The sequence below is a fragment of the Erpetoichthys calabaricus genome, chromosome 11, assembly GCF_900747795.2.
Source record: "Erpetoichthys calabaricus chromosome 11, fErpCal1.3, whole genome shotgun sequence".
In the NCBI taxonomy this organism is placed as follows: Eukaryota; Metazoa; Chordata; class Cladistia; order Polypteriformes; family Polypteridae; genus Erpetoichthys; species Erpetoichthys calabaricus.
This window is the reverse complement of record NC_041404.2, coordinates 81,501,914-81,512,839: the sequence shown is the minus strand read 5'-3', so window position 1 is coordinate 81,512,839 and position 10,926 is coordinate 81,501,914.

The window sequence follows — 10,926 nt, the reverse complement described above, 5'->3', positions numbered from 1 at the left end:
GTTTTAATTCTCTGCCTGGCTAATACTTCCAGGTGGTCAACAGTGCGTCCCATAACGGAGACTGCTCTTTTAATAAGCTTGTTGATTCGGTGGACCTCTCTTGAAGTTGTTACCATTCCAGCACACCACAGCGTAGAAAATTGCACTGGCCACCATAGAGTTGTAGAAGATGTGAAAGAGGTCAGTTCCCACATTAAAGGAACGAAAACACCTAAGGAAAAAGAGCCTGCTCTTCCCTTTCTTATATAGTTCCTCTGTGTTCAGAGACCAGTCCAACTTTTCATTGATGTAGACCTCCAAGTACTTGTAGGTGTGCACCACCTCTACATCCACTCCTTGAATAATAATTGGACCTAGAGGCTCTATGGAGTGAGGAAAGTCAACATCCGCTTCCTTGGTTTTTCTGATGTTAAGATTTAGACTATTCTTTCTGTACCAGGAAACAAAGTTCATCACCTGACTCCTATACTCCTGTCTCATCCCCCTTATCAATACACCCCATAACGTCTGCAAGTGACATGACCTGGTATTATATTTGTTGTCGGAGGTGTACAGAGTGAAGAGAAAAGGAGACAGGACTGTTCCTTGTGGTGCTCCAGTGTTGCTCACATCTTTATCATAAACAAAGTCTTAAGTCTCACAAACTGCGGTCTGCCCAACAGATAATCTACTATCCAGGACACTATATGTCAATCCACCATCATAGCTTCGAGTTTACTCCTTAATGGCTGGATGGTACTGAAGGCACTGGAGAAATCAAAAAACAGAATCCTCACAGTGCTATTAGCTTTGTACAGGTGAAAATATGCCTTGTGGAGCAGACAGATAATTGCATCCTCCCTTCCAATTTTTATTCCATATGCAAACTGCAGTGGGTCCAGGTAGTCTAGCACAACAGGACTCATATAGTCCAGGACCAGCCTCTCAAAGAAAGGTGTTCATGATATGAGATGTAAATGCGTATCTTCTTTGGAACAGGAATAATGCAGGAAGTATTCTACAGCAGTGGCACTTTCTGGATCCTGAACAGGTAACTGAGGACACCACAAAGTTGGTCAGCACAGGTCTTAAGAACTCGATGACTGACACCATCTTGTCCTGCAGCTGCTCCTGTGTGTGGCTTCCTCAGTTGTCTCCTACCAAAAACTAGAACAGAATCATAAGAATTTAAACGAGAAAGGGGACACAAGCACCTGGCGCCCCTTCGTTTTATTGGCTTGTGGCCATATGGTCTACCAGTCTCTTCTTAGATGATGTCAGGCTGTCCACTTAAATGGAATGTCCGTTTTCTCCCCTTATCTTCCACTGTCTGCCTGGATATTTATCATTTTTAATGGCAGGCTCCAAGTACTACGTGTTTGATTTGGTGAAGTCAGCTTTCCTGTCAGATTTGTTTTTGCTTTTAGTCTGTGTTTTTGGTTTTGTTGTGCTCTGTACGTGTTTCTGTATATACAGTATATATGAAGAGATTATTCCTTTTAAGTAGAGTTTCACATACAGATGGTCTTGTTATTTAAGCTTTATAAACAAGCCATTTGTTTTTTAAAGAATGTTTTATAATATTTAAAAACATTTTGACTTCCACTTATTGTAGTTTTTTCGTATTTTTCTGAACCCTTCCCATCCCCTGCACTCTATCTTTTGTTTTTATTGTTAATCTTATTACTTTTTACAGGAAATTAAGATTCTGAAAATAAATAGTTTTGGAAGGAAGTTGCTGAGGGATTTGCTACTTACTGCCTCATACCAGATCAAAGCCAGAGTTTCTTTAATATTTTTTTTAATATTTCCATATGTGTAATAATATAGTGTTATATTTCCAAATAACTTTATTAAAATTGTTCATCAAAATAATTTTAAAACAGGATACTTCACTTTACATGGAGAGGCTGGAGGTTTTTTGGAGTGCAGTATTTCATGTGTCAGTGTCACTAGAACTTCATTCTTAAATGCTGAGTTAAGCTCTGGATAAATGGGTTTGAAAAATGGATGGAGGCCCAGTTCATAACATAATAGGCTCACAGATGTGACACAAAAAGTCCTAACAGTTTTCTGATGCATTCTAATATAAAGCCTCATATAAAGAGTACTCTTGGGTAAATCAATACATTTTGTGATCATTTTGTTGGGGTTGATTATACATCTTTTCCTGTGTACACACATAGAAACTCGGTATGTCTGTTGTACCAATGGTAAAGTTTCGACCTTCATCAGTTCGTTTCTCTTGCTGTTTTCCACTCTCTGTTTGCACCAAAGAAATGCAGCAAACAGTGATCTGTTTTTTAGGGGCTGAAGGTCAACCAGGGGCTGAAATTCTTTTTGGTTCATCAAAATCATGGTGCAGACTTCCTCATTGTTGTTGGAGGTAATGTACATGGACAGGGGTCCATCTCCTTTTTTGTGATTAACACTTGTCTGACCATTTTGAACTTTTCAATCCATTTGTAAACATTTTGCCAAGGTAAAACACCGTCTCCATACTGTGCAGAAAGCCTTCTAAAGATTTCAGCTCCTGGTACTTATTCAGCCCACCTTCAGTTTACTCTTAGAAAATAACAAGAGAAACTAATTGCTCAAGGTTGAAACTTTACCACTATGACCACAGGTAAACCATATCGTACCCTTCTATCGTCTCTGTCTTACCTGGTTGAGATCAATCGACTTCTTTTATGTTGGACCCAGGTGTACTTCCAGTGCCATACCTCTGAATGGTGGAGGTAGTTCCGAGTCTGGTGGAAGTCCCACAAAATAGGAAATTCTTCTCCTAGCAGCAACCTCTAGTAACACCTAAGGCAAAAGGGTTGTCCTTCAGGACTATGAATCCCATGGATCCCTGCAGGTGTCCATACTGGGATCATGCCGGAGGAGCAGTGCTCTTGACAGACAGTTTTCCCCAAACTATTGTCACAAAATATTAGCTTGCTATGGACTTACCACCAGGGGCTGGAAATTTGATGCCGTGAAGGCACAGGCCACTAGAGGTGCCAAGAAACTTCCCAAGGAGGGCGTTTAGTCCCACCCCTTCCAGTCAGACCACCATAAATCCTAGGCTTCCCAGAAGGAGGTGTCACTTTTGGCCCAAGGAAGCCATGAGCTGGAGCTCTATCAAGCCTGACCCACTTTACTTTTTCAAACCCCAGAGCAGGGGACAACCTCCAGATGCACCTTTTTCATTCTGTTTTTATTATTTTGCTCTCGTCCGATTATGTGTCCCAAATATTTCCACTGTTTATGTCTGCCATTGCCACATCCGACCACACCATCCATACATTTTCCACCAGAACTACAATAATAATCAAGAATCATCCTGGCCAAGTTATGCCTCCATATATAGTGTCCATCCGTTATGGCTTCATGTGTGTGTGCCAGTCCAATCCTTAGGGCCCTTACAAAATATACATATGTATATATCTGTCTATTATAATAAAAAAATCTTGGGTCGATACGTGATCTTCTCGGAAGACACTTTGACGTCCCGCAAGAGACACTTAAACATCCTGCGAGAGACATTTCAATGTCACGTGAGACAAAAGGACAGCTGCTGTAGAGGCTTTTAAATGATTGACGCGCAGCGCAACAAGCAGAACACGCAGCTCGTTGCCAGCAGCTGATCCATCCGCATTTCCTTAGCATGCGTTTAGCGCCCCCCCCCCCTTCACAATGCGAGCGGCAGCGTGGCGCACTCCGGGAGGTGGCAGAGGGTGGGCAAGTGAAGCGATAAGGTGACAAATCCCCCTAGTCTCTATATATATAAAATCCAACGTCTGTCTGTATGTCTGTATATCTGTCTGTATGTCTGTCCTCTTTTCACAAGAGAATTACTTAACAGATTTAGATCAGGTTTTTTTTCTATAATTTGCTTTCCGGTTGATTTTGCGATTTCTCTCATTGCACTATGTATCATTGCACTATTCATATGGCGCCCTGCCTAGGGTTTGTTTCCTGCCTTTTGCCCTGTGCTGGCTGGATAGTGGTTCCAGCTGACCCCCGTGACCCTGTAGTTAGGATATAGAAGGTTGGATAATGGATGGATGGATATATATGTAGGTTTTAAAATAAGCCTTATTTAAAGAGTGACAAAAAAGTGACATAAAAACGTGACATAAAATCGTTGCACAAAATTGTTGCACTTTTAGGCTTAGGATTTTATATATAGAGAGTAGATAAAATATATATAAAATATACACATCTCTCTATTTTAAAAAAAAATCTTAGAAAGGAAAACCAGGGAGACGAGACGTGATTTTCTCGGAAGACTCTTAAATGACCCGCGAGACGAAAGAGATTGGCCATGGATCGTCTCGCGGGGACCGTAAACATGAGCCTTGGTGCCAAGAGATTCTCCCAGGACCGTCTGGCGGGGACGTGGAAAATGAGATTCTTGCAAGACACGCCCTACTTACAACCAATATCAAGTAAGACCATGGGCAGCAAAATGTGTAAAGGCATGTAGCAGACACAGATCCTGTGCTCTCAGTTCATATAAATCGTACAAGGACAATACATTCTAGATGAAACATCAACGACTAAGTGAAGAAGAAAGAGCAGCGCGGAGAAAAGAGACCCAAAAGCGTTGGAGAAAAAAAAACTGCAGATGAGAGATTATGAAAGTAGTGGAATTCGAAAGGCTCAAAAAAAACGATGGCGCGATACACATGCAGAGAAAGGTAAAGAATATGACAGCAGTAAAATTTGAAAGTATTGTAGCGTCCCAGCCAGGTTGAAGCCATTTTTTTTTCTGGAGTGACTGTTAGGTCCGATTGGGGGAGGGCGGAGTATAGCATGGAAGACTGACAGCAGGGTATTGATTGATGTCGGTGGGGGGGGCCCAGGACGGGGGGAGGGGTTGGAGAGGGTGCTAGAAGGTTGTGTTTGGGGTCACAAAGTCGGCGATCTTTTTCTTAATTGTTCAAGTAAAACTTTTGTGAGACTTTACTACGTCTGTCTGGTTTTTTTTTACTTCTTCTCTTTTCGAGCCGGATGCGGAGGTCGCTACAGTATCAAAAAAAGATAGCAAAGATCGCATTAGTACAAACAAAAGGAAATTATTACAGTACTCGAAAAAAGGGAAAATAATCATCACAGACCAGGTGTAATTGAAAAAATAGCAGGACAAAGCGAGTTCAGAAATAAAAAACAAAAAGTAGAAAACAAAGTAAAACATCATAAAGAGGTTCAAAAATGAGGGGGCGAAACACATGCAGAGCAGGTTAGAGATAATGAAAACAGTGGAATTCAAGACACAAAAAAACGTAGGCGCAATATACATGCAGAGCAAGTAACAGAATATAAAAGCAGAAAAATTTGAAAGTATCAAAAAAAATAAAGATCGCAATAGCGCTAAAAAAGAGAAATTATTACTCAGTGAAATAACGGAAAGGTGAATAGAGATCGAATATATGGACATATGTGATATGTCAGAAGTATGGAAATATTGTAAGGCTTTGAAGTTTAAGTCAGAGACTTATAGATTGTCTAATTCGTGTTGCCATCAGGGAAAAGTACTGTTTCTACGCAATGAGGAGGCATATCCAAGAGAATTAAAAGATTTGAGGTTTGGGGAAAGTGAAATCCACAAACAGTCGGTCAGTCATTTCTCAACCCGCTAAATCCGAAAACAGGGTCACAGGTGATCTTCTGGTGCCAATCCCACAGGGCGCAAGTTATAGAAGGAAAAAATTTTGTATATTAGGCATAAATAGCATATTAGCATAAATAGGCATAAAAGTAATTTATAGCTTCTAAAACATTGAGATTAAGCATAAATTAGAATGTTAAGCAAATAAGATAGGTCAAGCAAATGGTTAACTAAAAAATCAGTCATATTGCATTATTTTTTAAGCTTGAAGGAAAATTACCAGTATTAAGAAAGCAAGAATAAGAACAGGACAAGAATGACGCACAGAAACTAACCAAGGACAAGATAAGAAGGTTCTCATGGAGGCCAGAAAACAAGGAGCAATACCAGTAACAAAATGCAGGAAAAATGGTTTTAGTAGGCATGTGAGAAGCCAGCTGGAATAGTGAATCAGCAAAAATGGCAAAAAAGGCATTGCTGCCAAGGTCAGATGATGTAATGTATGAAAGATATATATTCTAGCATAAATAAGTTTAGAAAAAATTATACTAGCATTTAACCTAAGTATAGAAATTAAATGTAAATCAAGCATGCCAAGCAAATGATTAAATAAAGGCACATGCCATATTTCTTTTTAAATTAAAGCTTAAGCTTCAGACCACCATTATAAAAAAGTCTGGAAGGCTTAGGAAAGGAAATGACATTAAAAAACCCAAAGATGGTAAAAGGAAGCCATCTGCCCAGCTGTAGACCAATCAAAAATAAGCAAAACAGAAACTAGAGAGAAACAATGGACAGTCAAAACAGGTGCAGAATGAGCTAATTGAACAAGGACAAAGTGATAAGAAATGATATATAAGTTTTAGGTTTGGAACTGTTCGGGGCTCAGCTCAATTTGGCCGTATTGGGTTGAGTCCTTGTTATTATTATGGTTATTTTATTGCAATAAAACTATAGACTCTGTATGCCTATCCATTGAGTCCTAATAGCCTTCATTTCAGTTAAAAAGCCTACTGGTGATAATTTTTCGCCTCGACAAAGTCAGGAACAAACCCCGGGCAGGGCGCCAGCCCACTGCAGAATTCACAAACACTAAATAATAATAATAATAATAATAATAATTCTTTGCATTTATATAGCGCTTTTCTCACTACTCAAAGCGCTCAGCAATTGCAGGTTAAGGGCCTTGCTGAAGGGCCCAACAGAGCAGAGTCCCTTTTGGCATTTACGGGATTTGAACCGGCAACCTTCTGATTGCCAGTGCATATCCCTAGCCTCAGAGCCAAGGCAAAATTTAGGAGTCTACAATAATCTTTTCGCCTTCGCATTATTCAATGCTCAAAAAGTAGATTTACACAATAATGAACCATACGCTATGAGAATCTGTGATCCCACAATAGTTAAAGCAACGACAAGTTTAATTTCGAAGAAAACAAAATTCGGTCAGGTGTATATTTATGATCATGGAGAAGCAATGCAAATTTTAACAGGCAACAAGAAAGGTAATGTAGTATATATTCCGCAAATAACATTAGACACCAAAAGAGATCTTGAAATGCCATTCGTATTAAAATGTTTACAGTTTCCCGTGAGAATCAATTAACAAAACACAGGGACAAACATTAGAAAAAGTTGGATTATTTATTAGAGAAAAAGAAACGATATTCACTCACGGGCAGTTATACAATGTATCTCCAAAAACTGAATCAGAATTCAATGCATCTTGAAGAAAAAATAATTCCAAATATTGATTTTACTGAAGCTTTAAAGTAAAAGTGCAAATAATGAAATTGAAAAAAGCTTTAAAAAGTGTATATCCGATTAACCAAACATGGGGGTTGGAGAGCGAAGCGAGCAGGAGGCGGAGCCCCCTAGTAGTATATGTAATAGAATGGAATTTTAAAGTTTAAATTGGGCACATGTTGAATGCATAAGCATATTGTGTTGAAACAAGACAATTCCCCCACGTGCCACCCTGCTTGAAAACTGAAAATGCACAAAACATCGACACACAGCTCTGTTTACTTCTTTGATTCCACTCACACATTTTTGCTTCTAACAGACAGACAATTACACCTGGTCAAAGCTGCAATAGCAAAGCGCAGCAAAAAGGGTAAAGTGACAAGGAGGAGAGAGAAGATCATCCAATGAAGAAAGCGACTACACAAATAATACAGAAAACAATATGACGAATGCAGATAAACATTATAAAAACAAGAGGGGACTGTGCAGCAAGTGATGGAAACATCTGAGTCAATGGCCCATCACAATTTAACAGTGTTGGCAGTGCAAACGTAGGATGGTCATTTAGTCTTAAAATTTAGTCTTAAAACTCCACCAATTCACACAGGTTCTAAAAATCAAACACTCACCTTGCTCTCATAACCACTCTTATTGATCATATGCTAAATCCTTGGAATTTGTGTGTGGATGGTGGGGGGGTCCACTATCATGCTTGCCCACCCCTGGGTTTGCAAGAAAATGTTGCAGCAGCTAGTGGACATCTCTTCAGAGGTGTAGCAGGGCTAGATGTATCAGTAGCAGCAGCCCACCCAGATGGGAAGGAAAGTGTGTCTGATAGGTTTCAGTGGGATTTGATAACAACGCCACAGAATTATAGAGAAGAAAATATACATACTAGCCCCACACCACCATTAGTGCTGGCCTTGGTCACAGTTATAGTGAAGAGTGTGATGGGGGATAGCAGAAAGTGTCAGAGATGGCAGATGGAATGATACCAACAGTATTCAGAGGAACATTGCTTTACCCTTAAAGTGTTCCTGCCTTCTGTGCTCTTAACTGAACAGCACTTGTCTGTGGCAGGATGGAGAACTGGTCTATGGCACCCAGCTGATTTACTCCATATCATAAAATAACCATGCATATGAATGCATATATCCCATGAAAAGGCTGTGATGCTGTCCACATGTACCATGTGATGTGGCTTTAGTTTGCAGATTGTATATCCATCCTTATTAAACTGATAACACTCTCCTTAGCTAACATATTAAATATTCCAAAGTACCAGGCTAAAATTTCAATGTCCAGCCAACACCAGAGCACTAAAAGGACCCGTGATTACCATGTAGTATTTCACACAATGAGTCCAAATGCAGTGTGGCAACAATGTACCACTAAATTAATCGCCTTAATTTTTGAATTATTTTAAAGCTTTAAATTAAAAATGAGCGTTTACATTTGTTCTTACTTTGACCCTTACAATGCTGCATACATGTCAGAAAACGGCTGCCCACTTGTCATTAAGTGTATGAGGTGCCTGCTGCCATCTGCTACCAACTACAACCTTCTTAGATGAACATTCCCTTGCAGTGATTGCTCTGTTATGTTTGCTGGACTTTGCCACATTAATGCACTCTAACATATAATTTAACATTAGAAAAAATGAGCCTTACCTGCGAGATGCAATAGTTTATATTGTCTTTCAACATCAGATCTATTTCCAATTTTTTATGTTCCCAATTTAGAAACAAGTCAGTATCTCTGTTTTATAAGCAGGATGACTTCTGGACAAGTACAGAATTTATTGTGTGTGTTTTTTGTCCCATGGGATTAGTAGACAGATTTCCCATAAACCTCAATATGAGATTTTTTCAGTGAATTGAGTTCTAAATAAGACCTTAATCTATGGATTAAAGCTTTTTTCTCATTCCAGTGATTTCAGTTGGGTCATACCAAATGTGAGAGTTTAAGATTAATAAGGTGACCATATTATTGCATGTCTCATGTGCATTATAGCCAAACACAATCTTTCATGACAGAATACTTTTTGACACAATTCTAGTTTTAAATGTGTCTGCTTACTCCCTTAGTTCACCCCTCACTTGGCATTAATCATACAGGAAAGCAGGACGTTTAAGGGGGGGTTGTTCTGAATATCTGTGAGGCTGAATGCAGGGAGCAGATGGTAGCAGGATGTGGCTCAGAATCTGACAAATTGGCAGAAATTAATAAAACGTTCGACTGCTGCCATCTGCATTCCATTTAATCTATAAGTCATCTCCTTCCAGGGCCTTCATTTTCACACACAGCATCAGCAGTGGCATAATCTACACTGGTAAGTATTGGGCATGGGGAACACCCCCAGTCTGAGTGGTCCGCCCCAGTCCACCTTCAGGCCAAGCTAGAGGACCTTATTCACCTAATATGCTCATGTTTTGGGTATGCAGTGAAACTGAACCACTCTGTTTATGGGGTTCACTGGCGTAATGGAGAAGATAGCCTTTCTGGAGATCACCTGTCCTTCTCTATGGGTCAGACAGGACCACTTAGAACTACACTAGGAAATAACGGCCTGTTATTTCTGGACCCCAAAAGTAATTCACACCTGAAGTAATTACTGGCGAGGACTTCTGAGGTCTTTCCAACTGAACAGTAACTGTGCTTGGAGTCAGAAGATCAAACATTGGCAAAGCAGAAGGAGATTCCTTATTGCGGAACATTAGTATTGAAGGTGAGACAAGGTAAGCAGGAAATTCTTTACATGTGTGTGGGCAGAATGACCACCCACAATGTTGTAGTCAGGTAGACACATTGAGGTTTTATCATTTTCCTTTTCTTTGATGAGATTTCCTTTTCCTTGTAACGAATCTCACTTCTTGTGTTATATTTAGGCTTTCTTAGTTGTTATTTCTGGAGATGTCTCAAGAATATTCCCTACTGTTCATAATACTCAAGTAACTTCAATAGGTTCATCTTATAAGATACAGCAGTTCTCAGAGGTCCTTGCATATTCCTCAGGGAGAGTGAGATCAGTAGCTCAGTTTCGAAACCTCATTTTTTTGGTAACATTACAGTTTTTGGCCACAGGGAAAATGCAGCTTTGCAACAGCGATGATTTGGGTATGTTACAACCAATCATTTCTTGGATTTTGCATCAAACTTTGAAAGTGGGAGGTAATACACAGATTAATACATTTCCCCACCACTCCATGTGAGGTAATGTTAAAGCAAGCTGCATTCATGCAAATCACAGTTTTTTCTGGAGATGTTGGTGTGACTGATGGCACACACATAAACATCACTATACCAATTGTGGATGAGCACACATATGTGAATTACAAGTGATATCACAGTATCAACACACAAGTGGTCCTTGATACAAACTGTATTGTAGTAGCCAGCATATTACCCTGAAGATAGATGGCACTGAATGGGTGTTTGACATCGAAATATCACACAGGTATGCTGAGCTCTGCATTCTGTGAACCTCTGGAGCATTCTCGTTACACTTTATAAGCCAAAGAAGGTTCAAGAAGGCAGGCAGAGACTTGAAATAGAGCCTCACAGAAGCTAAGGGGAGATGACAGAGAGAGGCACAATATACAATA